This window comes from Mercurialis annua, linkage group LG7 (genome assembly GCF_937616625.2).
Source record: "Mercurialis annua linkage group LG7, ddMerAnnu1.2, whole genome shotgun sequence".
NCBI lineage: Eukaryota > Viridiplantae > Streptophyta > Magnoliopsida > Malpighiales > Euphorbiaceae > Mercurialis > Mercurialis annua.
In genome coordinates, this window is record NC_065576.1 from 36,157,382 (window position 1) to 36,173,853 (window position 16,472).

A 16,472-nucleotide genomic window follows, 5' to 3' on the forward strand; every position below is an offset into this window, starting at 1 on the left:
TTTTGGTACAACAATTTGGAGGATGTTGTAGCATATTTTGATTTTATCTTTTTAGATACCTTTGGGTTTAATGTGGATAATGACATGTTTGAGTGATTTTTGGTTTGTGGAAAATATAAATTTTTGATATTATTTGCGTTTGTATACATGTATGTTGGTTGGCTAATTTTTATTTTGTCTCGTCGTGTAGAGTAACACATGAGGTAATTTCTTTCATGCGGTTATTTTTGTATTAACCTTGATGTTTTGGTTATGATTGTGAGTCGAACCTTTGTTAGACCCTGTGTTGCTTTTGATGTCGGGTTTGAGTTACGTTGGGTTTGGTGTATCGATTTATGGATCGAAGTCTTTTGGGTTATGATACCGAGAAAGACGAGGAGAGTTACTCTTTGGAACAATTAGTGGTTTCTGATTATACTAGAAAAGAATGTTAGAATTTTGACCGAGATGATAAATCAGTGTAGTAATAAACTGGTGTGATTAGGATGAACGGTGCGATGCTGAAACTAATGGTAAGTTTTGTTGAGACGTATGAGATGTATTGGTTTCCTTTAAGTATTGTTTACTTGAGTATAATTTCAGTTTGAATTGAGGTTAATCTAGATAGTAGTACTGCATAAGAGGATTTAATTAAATTATCGGTTTGAACTGCTATGATAGTATCGTATAACCTGGTAGATTACAAGTATGGAATCTGAAAAATATTTTGAGACTATCAAGTGCACATCTCACAGAGTGTAACATCTAGCAAATGTTTTTATCGAGAAATTGATTTCAAATGTTGAGTTGTTGAAAATATTTGAAATTTTTTTTACCACGTAATTATGCCCAGACATATCATGAACATGCATTTTGAATGTCACGAATAGAGAATTGCATTGAGCACTGAGTATGTTCACTGAATAAAAGAGAAATTAACAATTGATTCATGCATAATAGTACATGCATTACGTGCATAGAAATGATTAGAGTTGGATGAAACTCTTTGGGGATGAGAGGTGTCATCACCCTGGAGCATAATTAATTTAAAATGGATTTTATCGATAAAGTGTTTTTGAGAAATATGTTTTGAAATGAACTCGTGAGTCACTTGGAGATAAATGTATTTATAAAGTTGTTGGATTTCAAATGGTTTGATTTTTTTTTTACTGAAAGGTAGCTAGACAAATACTCTGTGATGATAGTGGTGATTTAAGGACGACTACATTGTAATGGATCAGGTTATATTATTTGAATAACTATGTTTCATAGTGTATAGTATTCGATTTAAGGTTGCACTCGAGATTTTGTTTTGATAAGTACGATAAGATGTTGGAATCGGAGTTAAAGACTTATGTGTTAATTTCTGATTTATGACATGAGTAGTGTTGAATTAAGGAATTTGGTCATGCTCCATGCGTGTGTGTGATTTTAAAAGATGTTTTGTGTTTCAATGTTTTGATATATTTATATAAAAATATTTTTATAAACATAGATTTTTTTTTTGATAATTTAAACAGAGAGATTTTCATTGCAAGATTCTATCTTTTGAAAATGGATGGACTTTTTATCAAGTTTGATTTAAAGCGAATGATAAATTTTATCGGTTGAACGATTTTTGTAGATTTGCAAAATTTTTCAAATACGAAATTTAAATGCGAATTCAGAAATTATGAGAGTTTTAAAACATGATGTGTATAGGAAGCGGGAAGTTTTTCAAAGGTTGTTATTTTGGTTTTTTAAAAATAAAATGGAGTTTCTGTTGTTGTGTTCTTTAAAAAGAAGTGGATTTTTTTTACTGTATAATATATGGTAAACGGAAATTATGTTACTATAAGATTGGTTTGGAGTCTAACCAATGACCTAATAATTCGTGATCTGGATCTGAGAGATCCTTAGTTATACATGAGGTTATAGTTAGATATAATTTTGAAGAATTGATCTTAATTATAATATTTGGGTCTGTTGATCGGAGGATAGTGATTGATGCATTTCGACAACAAGGTTGGTTGCTCGAGACTTTTGATTGAGATTTTTATAAGTTAAATTTTTGTTATTGATTGATTGGTTGTTTAACCGAGTGTATAGAATTCGACTGATTTATTTATGGTTTTTTGTTGATATAACCTTTTGGTATATGATTATAGCGAGTATTTTGATAAGGTCTACTTGGTGTTGAGATCATTAGTGAATGAGTGGTAAGTGTTGGTGAATTTATTTTGGTTTGTGAATTTCATCATTTTCAAATTTGAGGTCATAGACTTGGGTATAGTCAGAACTACAATTTGAGACGCGGGCGTGTTATTGCACATTATTAGTGTGTTTTAGAAATCGGTCAGATTCGAGCTGTTTTTGACTTCACCCTATTAGATGGTGTTTTATAGTCTTTAGCTATAAAACTTTTAAGCATTAAATTGTTGTTTGATCGAGTGTATGTTTGCGCGTTTGTGTGTTCGATCTTTCGAGACATAGATTAGGTTTGAAATTGTCACGACCCAAAATTGAGGGCCGCAACCGACGCTAGGGAATGGGAATTGTGGTTCCGAAACCCGTAACAAGCCTGAAATTCACTAATACTTTTCGCAAACATTAATCACATAACGACCTTACAAACGGAAGCATTTAAACAAAGACACATTTATATACACTGGTAAAACCACACAACATGCTCGGACTTATCGTTTCCGTATCATGTACGTACTAGTCCGGCATAAACCACTATGTCGAAATTACATCACGGGAATTTACCTCCGTGGTATAATACATAACTATCGTAGCCAGACCAGCATGTACACAACAGACAACAACTATAAACCATATAAAATTTCACTGCTGTAATAGGCCACGACACTGGTCAGACATCACACTACTGCAGCATCTACGGAAGTCGGGGCTATACATAGCCAAAGAAATTTCGGTTAAAGACGGACTTCTAGCCACATCTAGAATCTAGGTACTTGAAAAACACACTATTGGGGGTTATCTATTAAGCTGAGTGAGTTATACTTTACTAACCATATTATCAAAATAAGCATCGCATTTAAAAAAAAAATTAAAATATTTATACAATCACATTTTTAAACAATTCCAACATATACAATCACAGCAATTGCAAACAATTCATTTAAGACAAGTATTTGATCCGAACGAAACCTTAATCTTAAACTCCTTAACCTCTCCTAATCCGTATCATATTCGAATCAAATCATTTTAAATTCAAGTGGTACGGTCCTGAGATAGTTCGACCGGGTTACCGCTACCACGTGGCATAGTCCCGAGATAGTTCGATCGAGTTACTCATGCCACTGCTTAAGCCCAAGTTGTGAGTCCCGAGATAGTTCAACCGAGTTACTCACTGGATACAGGTCCCGAGATCCCAGATCCACCGAGTTACCTCGTATCTACAAAATTATGATCCTCCTTTCTGATACCCAAATATAATTAGCATATATTGAGCTCATGTCAAACAATTCTAAGAACAAACATCTAGACTCTTACAAACACCGGTGACCACACGGCCTATTAACGCCCAATAGGTAGCTCGTTTCTTCGGATCGTACACAAATTCACATTGGCAAATAATTAACAAGTCATAAACAAAGTAATACAATCCATATATCAATAAATCAATCCATAAACAACAATTCAAATATTATCCAATTCAATAAGAACAATTCAATCAAACCAAACTATATAATTTATGTGATGCATTTAATAATAGTAATATATATAGTATATATAAAATAGTTTTTAATACGATAATAAGAGTGAGTAAAATATATTCACCGCTTGCTATCCATGATCTTTGATAATAGTTAGCGATGTCGCGTTCTGTATGTTTTGGTTTCCACTGGTAGTCGCCTCGTCAAGTCTACACAACTTCGATAATAACTCGAATTAATTACAATCTAACTATAATTAATTAATCCAAAACTAGGTTTCTAGCCAACTTCGGCTATTGAAACCGTTTACTTAAAATAGTCCGAACCCTAAATAAAATTGACATTCTTATAGTTCATAACGTTGCCTACATCTTTCATTTAGGTCTCGGACTGAGATTAGCACCCGAAGGTGTCGGAATTTGGCCCCGAAGTTTATAACTTAGGGTTGTCCGAAATTTCAGAACTTCTATGCGCGACATAATGTTCCGATTTATTTAAGCCACGTAGAGGCCGAACTAGCAGAAACCTATACTTAGACATTTATATACGACATCCTTAAGTTTCCGTACCAACAAACGGAACTTAAATCGGAGCTATATAGCTCGAGATATTGCCCTTGCAATATGGCTGTTCCGCAACGCAATAATTCCAGCAACATCGTCAAATTCTTAAGTTATCTCTTTAATGTTTTTGTTGATTTAACCAACCTATAAACTTAACATTATAGCATATTTTTCAGCCTCTAATCATACTATGTTTGTCAACTTAAACTCATTAAAGCATTAACTCCAATTCCATTTCAAAACTGTTTTTACGTTTCAATCAAAACTAGTTCGCGTAGCTTGACGTTTAACACGAAACTTACCGTAAAGGACCTTGGGGAAGGGGTGGCTTCGGCCCCTTCCTCTACTCGCTTCCCTCCCCTGATTTAACAAGGGGAGAGGCTGCTCATGGCCAATCCTTGTTGCTCACAACAATTATACATTAAACCAATCAAAACCAATCAATTACAAATCCTATATTCCATTTTGTTTTCAACTTCTAATCAAACATGCCAAACCCTAAGGCAACACATCATATTTCAGCCAACTCTCCATCTTCACCATAACAATCATCAAACTTAGCTTAATTCATCTAATTACTAACCATAAACACCAATTTAAACATTAAAATCATCATCACCATCATATCTCAAAAATTCCGAAATATACATGCTGAAACCCTAAATATAAAACGTGATCAATACCTTTATTTTATTTAGCTTAATTGATAGAGGACCTTGTGTCACGACCCATTTTCATGAATCGCGACCGGCGCTAGGGTATGAGTATGGTTGTACCAAAACCCGTAGCTAGCCTTACATATAACCTTATAAATACATAACCTGCAAGAAACCAATGCTCGGGGGCAACCGAGACTTCAGCCTAGTTCTAGCAGTTCATAAAATACAACATTTATATAATAAATGGTCGATCAATTCCGAGTCTCCAACATAGCATAAATATTTAATAACCCAAGTTATTATGTTAATGTCAAAACAACACTTAAATCAATAGAATAATTATGATAACAATTATTAGACAAATATGACTTCTAATTACTACTGCGGTCTAAGAATAAAATCAGTTTAATAGTTTTAATAAAATAAAGTAAACCTCCGAGGAAATAAAGAATCGGAGACCAGCTGACTCGCTCAAATCATAACCCTGGAAAATTTGGGAAAACAACGGGGTCAGATATACTGAGATGAGTTCATACAACTATTTACATTTATTAAGTGAAAACCTTTAAAAACTTTAAAACATTTGTAAAGCATTTTACCATTATGGATAAGCATTGAAACCCTAAACCACAAATATCTAAATCCAGTTGTCGTGTCGGTGAGACGTATCTCCATAACCGATCCCCGACTGTCACTTCAATAAAACACGTGAGTCCCAGCAGACGTATCTTCCACCGGCGCCCTCACTAGGTGAGACGTATCGCTAACCTACCTCAAATACCATATATGATCATACCGGTGCGCACGCAGTCTCGATGATGCCCATCGAGTAGCCCGTTCCAATTCAGATCCATAATGCCGAAAAACAGTTCGAAAGCTATTTACACAATATATATATATGCAAAAATACAATTTACTTAATAAAGCGGTAAATAGCGATATAAACTCACTGCTTGCTAATCCACGTGATAACTCCTGGCAAGCAGTCTAAACTCCGTTCGCCTCAAAAGCATGAACGATCGACGGGTCTAGACAAGGTATAAATAATAATTAAAAACAGACCCTAACTCTAGAGAGTACTACACACCACATAGGACTAGCACAACACAACAAAGCCAAACACAAACTAAAACAGAGTGATTACACAAACACCAACCATATGCCAAAACCGCAAAACAAGTTAAGCCCTATTGAGTTCCATTTGAAAACATAATCCGGAAACCTTTTCAAACTATTTGGTAAAATATTTCAAAAGCCAAACTTGTACTTAGCCGAGTCAACCAAGACTTCCAAGCTTAACTCACATGTCGGGCGACCCAAGTCTAACCCGATCCAACATAACCAAGTTGTAAACCAATGTTTAAAAATCCAAAATCAATTAATATTCCAAAACCCGAGTTTGAAAAGCAAGGAACTCAATATCGCTTAACTAACCAATTAATCAACACGTAATAAAGTGTTTGATAATATCCATAATGAACCAACACGCTTTACTAGACAACACAAGTCAAAACATGCCTTAGCAAACAAATTAACAATAAGCGTATTCCTCATGCCCAAGCAATGTCAATAACCAAACTAACCACCACAATCCAAGTATAACATTATCCTAAAAACATTAGACAAAACAGCCCTAAACATTTAAAGTATGCCAAAACAGTTTACATGCATTCATCAACATACCAACTCATTTAACAATCACCAAACTTGGATTCGAAACAACAATAGATAGCCCAACAATTATGAATCGCAAAGACATGCAAATCTGCCCTATAATCATGCTTGGACAAATCTAGGCAACCAAACAATCTATAATATCCAAATGAATCCATAATTCTAAACAACACATGAACTAACAATTGGATAACTCAATTCTGATTCAAATTAACCAACCAAGAACATACGAGTCAATTACTACAATGAATGACAAATTGATGCATCAATCGGCGTTATACATAATCCTCCTCATATGAATCAACAATAATAAAATCCAATTATTTATAACATGATAATTTAGTTACGGGCAACCCTAATCAATTCAAAACAGTTTATACATAAAGCAATATGAAATTGTGAATCTAAGGTAACCGATTCTTGATTTGATTCAATAAACATGCAATATAATAAATCAACCTTAGAACATGTAAGAACAACCACTATTCATCCAAACAATAGTCACAACAAACAACAACACAAAATATGAACAATAATACCACAACACAACAATTAAATTGAGTAAAAGGATTAGATACCTTGTCAATCCAAAGAGTAAGAAAATATCAGAAACAAGGTAGATCCAACGCTACAAGAACGAAATCAAAAGACAATATGAACCACTAATCGAATCAAATGATGATTCAAAGTTTTGGAATGAAAAGAGATGGATTAATCACTTACCAATTGATTGAGGCACCAAAGATCGAGTGAGAAACGTTTAGAAAGAGTTTAGAATGAGTTTAGGGTTTCTAAAATCGAAAAGGGGCTGATTAGGTCGCAGAAACGGAGTTTAAATATGCAAAAACGAAGCTGACCGGACCTACGGCCGGTTCTACCCAGCAGGTCGGGTTATAGGGCCGGTTGACCCACTGTTGTAACCAAAAACGAAGTGGACCAGACCTACGGCTTGATCTACCCAGCAGGTCCGGTTCACAGGTCCGGTTGACCCGAAAACGGGTCAAAACGACGATCCGAACGGTCGAATGAAAGATAATCCTCTTATGTACAACATATCCAAAGGGCAGCCCGATCCGACGGTTCAATTAGGAGATATGTACGTTTTACTACATCATGACAGATTTGAAAAAAACATGCAAACATTGTTTCGATAACAACCCGGAAATAAATCAATTTAACATCAAATACTTAGAGGCTCAAGGGGTACATATAAGTCGCTCAACATAACACAACCAAGGCACCACATATGCTAATCCGAACATATATCAATCCGAAAATAAGTTGGAATCACAACAAGAACATGTCGAAGCGAAAACACAACCAAAGTCCATCACAAGCCAAATTTAAACGAACAACCAAACCATCAAAACAAGTTTGAAAACACGGGATATTACATTCTCCCCAACTTAATAAAAAATCGTCCTCGAATTTAAAACAAAACAATCCACGTAAAACATATCATAAAACTATTTGTCGTCTGAATAAAAATACACATAAAAAACGTAAAAACACATAAATATGTTACCCAAAGGAATTAAGGATAGCAAATTTGCATAACAAACTTTGTCTCTTAAGAACATTCCTCAAGTAACCAACTGAAACTGTAATCATAGGAATTTCATTATTCATCAACCTACGCACTTGCATAACCACAAACTTAACAAGTTGCTCCTTGAATGATAACTCAAAACCACCACTCATATAAATAAACAAACTCAAATGGTCACAACACGCATATGTACAAAATTCTGATTCTAACAATTTGGTGGCCCAACTATTACTCGATCAACGCAATGTGAATAACGATAAATTTCCAACTGAGAGTCATAATTACTCTGATACCAAGTTTGTCACGACCCATTTTCATGAATCGTGACCGGCGCTAGGGTATGGGTATGGTTGTACCAAAACCCATGGCTAGCCTTGCGGATAACCAACTTATATCATTTAAAACAATGTACCTGCAGAAGATCACATGCTCGGGGGCAACCGAGACTTCAGCCTAGTCTAGCAGTACAATAAGCAACATATATTCAAAGTATACTTATCTGAAATTATAACTCCAACAGTATGGCAACGTAATATAAATACCATAAATACTGTAATCATGCCAAAAGCAATAAAATAATCACCAACAATCAACAGTCTAAAAATATAAGTATAAGACTAATCATAAGTAATCTAATACTACTACTGCGGTCTAAGAGTTTAAAACAGTACGACTCTTTTATTCTAAAAATTAAATTAGGAACCTCCGAGAATGAAGAAACGGAGATCGACCAATGCTCAAATCATAAACCTGGAAAATTTGGGAAAACAACGGGGTCAGATTTACTGAGTAGAGTTTATATAACCATTTACATTTATTAAGTTAAAAACCTTTAAAACGTTTAATAAAACATTTTCATTATGGATTATCAATGAAACCCTAAACCACAATTCTAAATCCATTGTCGTGTCGGTGAGACGTATCTCAATAACCGATCCCCGAGTATCACTTAATAAATAGTGAGCCCAGGAGACGTATCTTCCACCGGTGCCCTCACTAAGGTGAGACGTATCTCAAACCTACCTCAATACCATAATCATTACCGGTGCGCACGCAGTCCCGATGATGCCCATCGAGTAGCACGTTCCAAATCAAATCCACAATGCCGAAAAATAGTTCGAAAGCTGTTTATACATATAAATATACAAAATATAACATTTGCTTAATAAAGAGGTAAATAGAGATATAAACTCACTGCTTGCTATTCCACGTGAAACTTGACAAGCAATCTAACTCTGGTTCGCCTCTGAAGTACGAACAGTCGACGGGTCTAAATAAAATATTAAAAATATAATTAAAATCATACCCTAACTCTAAAGAGTACTAGACACCACATAGGACTAGCACAACGCAAAACCAAGTCACATTTAATAAACACTTATATTAAATGCATTCCAAATATAACCCAAGTTATAAGGTACAAATCATATAAACATATTTAAAATGGTATATAGAATAATTAAATAAATCCGAGTTAAAATCCATATTAGTGAGTCAGCCGAGTTATTAAAAACTACCAAGCTTCTTCCCACTTGTTGGGCGACCACAGTCTAACCCAAATCAAAACTTTATTAAATTATAAACCCGAGTTTATAAAATAAAATACTTTAATAAAAAAATTACCTATATTAAAATAAAATTTAATATCTTAATTCAAGTAACCCAAGTTACAACCAAAACTTAATTATTTTAAGTTTATAAAAGTTTAGGGACTAAACTGTACTTTAGCCAACTAGGGACTAAATTGTACTATAGCCAATTTGATATTCAACATCAAATTTTATTTACTCATTCTCAATTTACTAAATTATAAATCAAAACAAAGATCCAAAGATAAAACTTATCTTGATTAAGTTTCTTAGAAACTTTAGGGGCTAAATCGTAATTTAGCCAAAATGGCATGTCTAATTGATATTCAAAATTATATATATAATTACCCGAGTAATTATATAAATTTAAATTATAAAACATTTATCATTTACACATTAATACTTTATAAATCAAATTCAAATTCAAAAGTTATTATCAAACACAATAACTATATCTAGAAATAGCTTGAGGAACTCAATTGATTTAAACCAAACAATATGGTGATTACTATGGCCATTTATCCATCTCTTCTATTTCAAACACAATTCCCATGTTTCTGCCGCCAAGCTAATATTCATTCAATTCCTTACCAATTTCTATTAACAGTTAATATATATTGTAAACACAAATTAGGCCAAATCTTGCATAACGTGAAATCATAAGCTTTAGAAACCTAATTAACATAATCATGTAAAAGAAGAACAAAAAGGCAGCAGCAACATCTTATGACTCAAACAACAACACATGAAGAATCAAACTCATTATGGCCGAATAAAACTAACAATAACAATTCAAACCATAATCGAAACCAGCAACGGCCGAGCTCGTGACGGCACAAGGCAATGGAACTACTATACTAATCAACCTCAAGAACGACAACATGGCAGCAAGAATTAAAAAGAACGGCAGCAACAATCTCAGAAAAAGGAATCGGCAGTAATATAGTTAAAACACGTTCGAAATCGAAACGGCGAGGAAACGAGGAACCTATACGTACCTTAATCAATTTCGAAACGTCGCGATGATAGAGCTCGCTGAGTTGGTGTGGATCGACGAAGAACAATCGAATTATAACTAATACAATAAGAAGGAATTTAAGAACCGTATTCGACGATATCGCACTTTAAACAAGAAAAGAATGAGAATACTTACTGAAGCTAATGAAAGCAAGAGTTGATGAATGATTATGATTTGATCTCAAAAACTTGAGTGATGGCGGCTGGCTTGATTTGAACAGAATGGAATTTAGGTTTAGGAATTGCAGAAACGTGAAAGAAAGCTAATACATGAATAAGGAGATGACCTGCAATCCTTCTTTTTATAACAACAATTGGATTTTCAAAATAATGAAAGAATGGGCCTTTCATTAAATAAGAGAAAACAAGAAGAAAATGGGCCTTTGTTACGTGAAATGCATGCATGGCCCTTTTCTTTTTTTTCTTTTTTTTTCCATAATCAAAATAAATACTTAACATATTTAGTTTAGTAATTATAATAATAATAATAATAATTTACCTAAATCTTGACGGAATGAAAAATTTAAAATATAAATTTAAAAAAAATAGTTTAAAAGTACGGGATATTACATTGGTATCAAACCAAGGCCTTTAAAATGTTAAGTGTTTATTGTTTGGCATGTTAAGTGGTTAAATTGCCCTAGGAACTACTGCGGAATTAGGATTCGAGTCTTGTCTTTGAAACGTCATCTTTTGTTTTCAAAACTTTCTGCCTACTCCTATAGGAATGTCGTGAGTCAATTATGTCTGTTATTTGCTCTATTGCTTGATATATTGTTATTTTCTCTTGAGTGAATAAATTTTTATCATTGTTGATTTCTCGGGAAATCTTAATTGGTGCTTGTTTTATTTCATGCTTGGGTATGAAATTTGCTGTGCTATTTAAAAAATTTCTCCTTCATTCTTAGGAATGAATACTCGTACTCGTTTTGCGGCTCAGCGAAATGCTGAGGTTGATGATGCAATCTCTATGGAGGTGGACCAGAATGAACCAGAGGTTCAAGCTGGTAGAGGACTAGCAGGCAGAGGCCCAGCTGGTCGGGGTCGAGCTGGTCGAGGTCGTGGTGGCCGAGGCCAAACTGGCAGAGGTAGAGGCAGAGGCGTAGGACGCGGTGCTGCAGGGGGTGCTCAAGCACCAGGTGCGGCACAACCTGAGTTGGACGATTTCGACTTCAACACGTTTTTGGCTGGAGTCGCTGCGTTACAACTCAACCAGGTTCAGCTGCAAGCGGGACAAGTCGCTTTGCAGGATCAGTATGCGGTTTTAGGCCAGATTGCTCAGCAACAGCAACCACAGGCTGGTGGTGCAGTAGTTGGTGGTGTTGGAACCACTGACAAGGATCTCGTATTGGCTTACATGAGGATGAAGCCAACTGAGTTTGACGGTTCTGGAGACGCGCTGGATTTTCTCGAGGAGGTTGAGCAGAATGCTCGGCGACTACAGGCTACTGAGCGTCAGACCGTCGTTCTAGTCGAGATGTCAATGAAGGGTTCACCCGGAGACTGGTTTCGTAGCTCTATTCATGCTGACATGGCTACCATCTCCTGGGCTCAGTTTGTGGCGAGATTCAGAGCTTTCTTCTTGCCATTTTCAGTGACAGAGGGTCACAGAGACAGGTTGCTTTCACTTACTAGGGATGATAGGTCATTATCCGAGTACACGACAGAGTTCGTGAGGTTGGGACGGTTCGCGCCGGACTTGCAGACAGATCAGGAAAGGGTGAACAACAGATACGTAAAAGGCTTAGGGCGCGATTTTGTGAGTTTGCTGACCGAGACACGCAGAGATTTTACAGACGTAGTAGACAGTGCTCGGCGTATGGAGAGCTCGTTACTGCAGTTTGGGGATATTTCTGGTCCTTCTCAGACCAAGAAGTCTTCTGGCCCTGGACAACAGAGTGGTGGTAGTAGCTACCAATCGGCACCTTCTCAGTACAAGAACAATAAGAGGGGTGTCAAGAAGAGTTATCAGCCGTACACCTACAGTTCAGGCAATAGCGGTAGCAGCCGTGGTTTTGGGTGCGGTAACAGCGGAGGTGCTAGTTTTCCTTTCTGCCAGAACTGCAGACGTCGACATCCGGGCGAGTGTCATTTAGCACCAGGAGGCTGTTTTACTTGTGGCCAGCCGGGTCACTTTGCTAGAGAGTGTCAGGCATCTGGGCAGCTAGTGTCGCTCAGCCATCCTATCAGAGTCAGAGACCAGCGTTCTCTACACCAGCAGGGTTTTCTCAACCTGCTGCTTCTTTTGGTGGCCAGCGGGGCCGAGGTTCTGGAGGGCGTGGTTTTGGAGGCCGTGGCAACGGCGGTAGAGGTTCTAGCAGCTATGGTACCGGACAGAGTTCTCAGCAGCAGAGTCAGGGTCAGGCCAGAGTTTTCTCCTTGACTCCTCAGGATGCTCATGCATCTAACGCAGTGGTGCAAGGTACTCTTCAGATTTCTTTCGTAGATGCTCTTGTTTTATTTGATGCGGGTGCAACCCACTCTTTTGTGTCTACGTGTTTTGTTGCTAAGTTGGGTGTAACACCAACAAGTCTGTGTGAACCTTTATCTGTTTCTACTCCCTTGTCTGACTGTGTGGTTGTGGACGTTGTGTATCCATCGTGTTCCATGGTGATCCATGGAAGAGATTTACGTGTTGACTTAGTTGTTTTGGATGTCCTTTCATTTGACGTGATTTTGGGGATGGATTGGCTGGCGCGCCATTATGCTTCGATCGACTGTCGAGGGAAGTCGGTTGAGTTTTGTATTCCAGGTGATCTACCCTTTTCTTTTCAAGGGGAAAAGGCGGAGACACCGAAGAATCTGATTTCTGCAATCAAGGCAAAGCGAATGATGAGTAAGGGTTGTCAAGCTTTCTTAGCTGTGGTTCGAGACATGGATGCTGAGGTGGGCAGTATGAACACTGTCCCTATAGTGAATGAGTTCACTGACGTTTTTCCAGAGGAGTTGCCTGGATTACCACCTGATCGGGATATCGAGTTCTGCATTGACGTTGTTCCTGGAACTGGTCCTATTTCGATACTGCCGTATCGGATGGCTCCTGCTGAGCTGAAGGAGTTAAAGGAGCAGTTGCAAGAACTGTTGGACAGTGGCTTCATCAGACCGAGTACTTCTCCGTGGGGTGCTCCAGTTCTGTTTGTTAAGAAGAAGGATGGTTCCTTTCGGCTTTGTATCGACTACAGACAGTTGTATAAGGCTACCATCAAGAACATATATCCCCTTCCTCGCATCGACGACTTGTTTGATCAGTTGCAGGGTGCGAAGTTGTAATATCCCGTAAAAATTTTAATTTTATTTTGTTAATTTCCGACGTGGTTCCGGAGGTGTTTTGAGGGGTATTTAAAGTTTCGTAAATTTTTTGGTTTGATTCATTTTTGGTTCGGTTTAAAAAAAAAAGATTTTCTTCTTGGGATGTGGTTCAACCGAAGTGGTTGAACCACTTCTGGTTAACTCAGGTCTCAACCGAGACCTGAGATATATTGGTGATTCTCGTTCGAGAATCCAAGGATTCTCGAACGAGAATCCTTTTTCTGGCCTGTTCCCGTTCGGGAACAGGCCCATTCTCGAACGGGAACAGACCAAATGAGGCCATTCCCGTTCGTGAATGGTAGCAGCCCATAGGACCCTTCCATCCGGCCCTGTTCGCACTCGTTTTCGACCCATCTCCTCTCGATATTTAAAGTCGACTTCTAAACAGAAAATCTTCACCACTCATCACTGAAACCCTAGCCGTTTTCCGCTTGTCATTTCGCTGAGTATCGAAGCTGATATCACCTGCCAAAGATCGCTGTCCGGTAAGTTTTCTGATTTCTTGAATTTCCAGATTTTGTTCTTGAACGGCATTACGTAATTTGGTTCGTTCTCTCTCGTTTCTAGATCGAAATCAGAACCGTTTGATTCCAGACGATCTAGACTCACGTATCTACGTTTCCCTACCTCATTTTCGCTGAACGGTACGCCGTCGATCTCGTTTCAATCGCCGTACGGTTTCCGTTTTCTGTTTGCCTATTATCTGTTCTTGGTTTTATGTTTCTGCCGAGTCCTTGTGTGAGTTTTGGATTTGGTTTTGCTTAGTTTTGGTTATAAATCCTTTGGGTCTTTATTAGTTTAAGCTTTCGATTTGTTTCAGTCCATCATTCTGAGGTTATTCTTCGTAAGTTTGGATCGGTTTCTGCCGAATGTAACATGTGGTTTTGTTCTTCTTTTGAATTGGAAAATGCCGTGGTTGTGTAGTAGTTAAATGGTGTGATGTTTATGATTTGGTTTTAATGTGAAATTCATTTTGAATTTGGAAAACTTAAAGGTTCATAATCTATGTTTTTGGTTTCTGTTTTGAATTGGGCATGGCGGGTCTACTGGTTGTTTGAATTAGGAAGATGATGGCTTAATAGCCACTTTAGCCACCAAGTTATTTTGCTTAAATAAAATCAATCCTTTAAGTTTAACTTTAACTAATAACTTGGGTTTTATTTTGAATATAAATTAAATAGTGGAAATGATAGATAATCATAAATTAAGTTAATATAATTACTCGGGTAATTATATTTGTTTTCAAATGTCGTTTTGTCAAAAGTTGGCTAAATTACAATTTAGCCCCTAAACTTATTTTATAATTTAATTAATTGGATTCTTGGTTGGTTACTTCATATTTTATCTTAATTATAAAACAAGAGCTAATAATCGAGTTTGAATATCAAATTGGCTAAATTACAATTTAGTCCCTAATTGGCAAAAGTACAGTTTAGTCCCTTATTGGCTAAAGTGCAATTTAGTCCCTAAACTTTTATTTGACTTATATGATTAAGTTTTTGGGGTTGTAACTTGGGTTACTTGAAATTGAAGTTATTGAGTTCCGCTTTTAAAATGGATTATTATTTTGTTTAATTGTTTTATATATATAAACTCGGGTTTATATTTGATAAACGTTTTGAGTCGGATTAGACTTGGGTCATCCGACAAGTGAGGTTAGCTTGGTAGTTATTGGTAACTCGGCTAACCCACTATTTGGAAATTATTTATTATTTAAAGTTGTTAAATAATATTTATAAATTGGATTTTAAGCGGGAACTCAATAGACTTATATTAATTGGGCTTTATTACCTTTTGGATATATTTGTGTTACGTTGGATTGTTATTTACTTCGTGTTGATTGTGCTAGTCTTATGTGGTGTCTAGTACTCTCTAGAGTTAGGGTCTGATTTTAATAATTATTTTATTTGTCTAGACTCGTCTACTGTTCGTGCTTCTGAGGCGAACCAGAGTTAGTTGCTTGCCGGTATTTCACGTGGATTAGCAAGCTGTGAGTTTATATTTACTATTTACCGCTTTATTAAGTAAATTGTTATTTTAATATTAAATATATATACTGTACGTATATTTCGAACTGTTTTTATATTATGGCTCTTAGTTGGAACGTGCTACCTAATGGGCATCATTAGGACTGCGTGCGCACCGGTATTGATCTGGGTAAGGTATATATATGGAAATGTGGTAACTCGGTGTGAGCATAGCTCTCGGGACCAGGTAGAGTAACTCGGTGTAGCTCAGCTCTCGGGACTCTGGTATAAGTGTGGTTAGTGGTAACTCGGTGTAGCTCAGCTCTCGGGACCAGACCTATTGGATTATGATTATTATTTAGAATTGTGGATTAGGGTTCCAACTATTATCCATAATGTCGTTATTAAATGTTTTAAACGTTTTAAAGGTTTTCCACTTAATAAATGTAGATAGTGGTATGAACTCATCTCAGTATATCTGACCCCGTTGTTTTCCCAATTTTC

The 16,472-nt window shown here is 36.6% G+C and overlaps 1 long non-coding RNA gene across 2 annotated transcripts; it reads right to left on the minus strand.

Moving 5' to 3' along the window:
* Positions 1-5,237: 5,237 nt before the first annotated feature.
* Positions 5,238-10,941, minus strand: LOC126656473 (uncharacterized). 2 transcript variants are annotated; one of them, XR_007633239.2, is made up of 4 exons: positions 10,829-10,941; positions 10,674-10,750; positions 9,282-9,356; positions 5,238-5,347 (listed from the first exon to the last, which is right to left on the minus strand). It is a non-coding gene; the product is annotated as an uncharacterized LOC126656473 (long non-coding RNA). The 2 variants fall into 2 exon arrangements; XR_007633241.2 differs by lacking the exon at positions 5,238-5,347 and adding an exon at positions 8,673-8,836.
* Between the last annotated feature and the right edge of the window lie 5,531 nt (positions 10,942-16,472).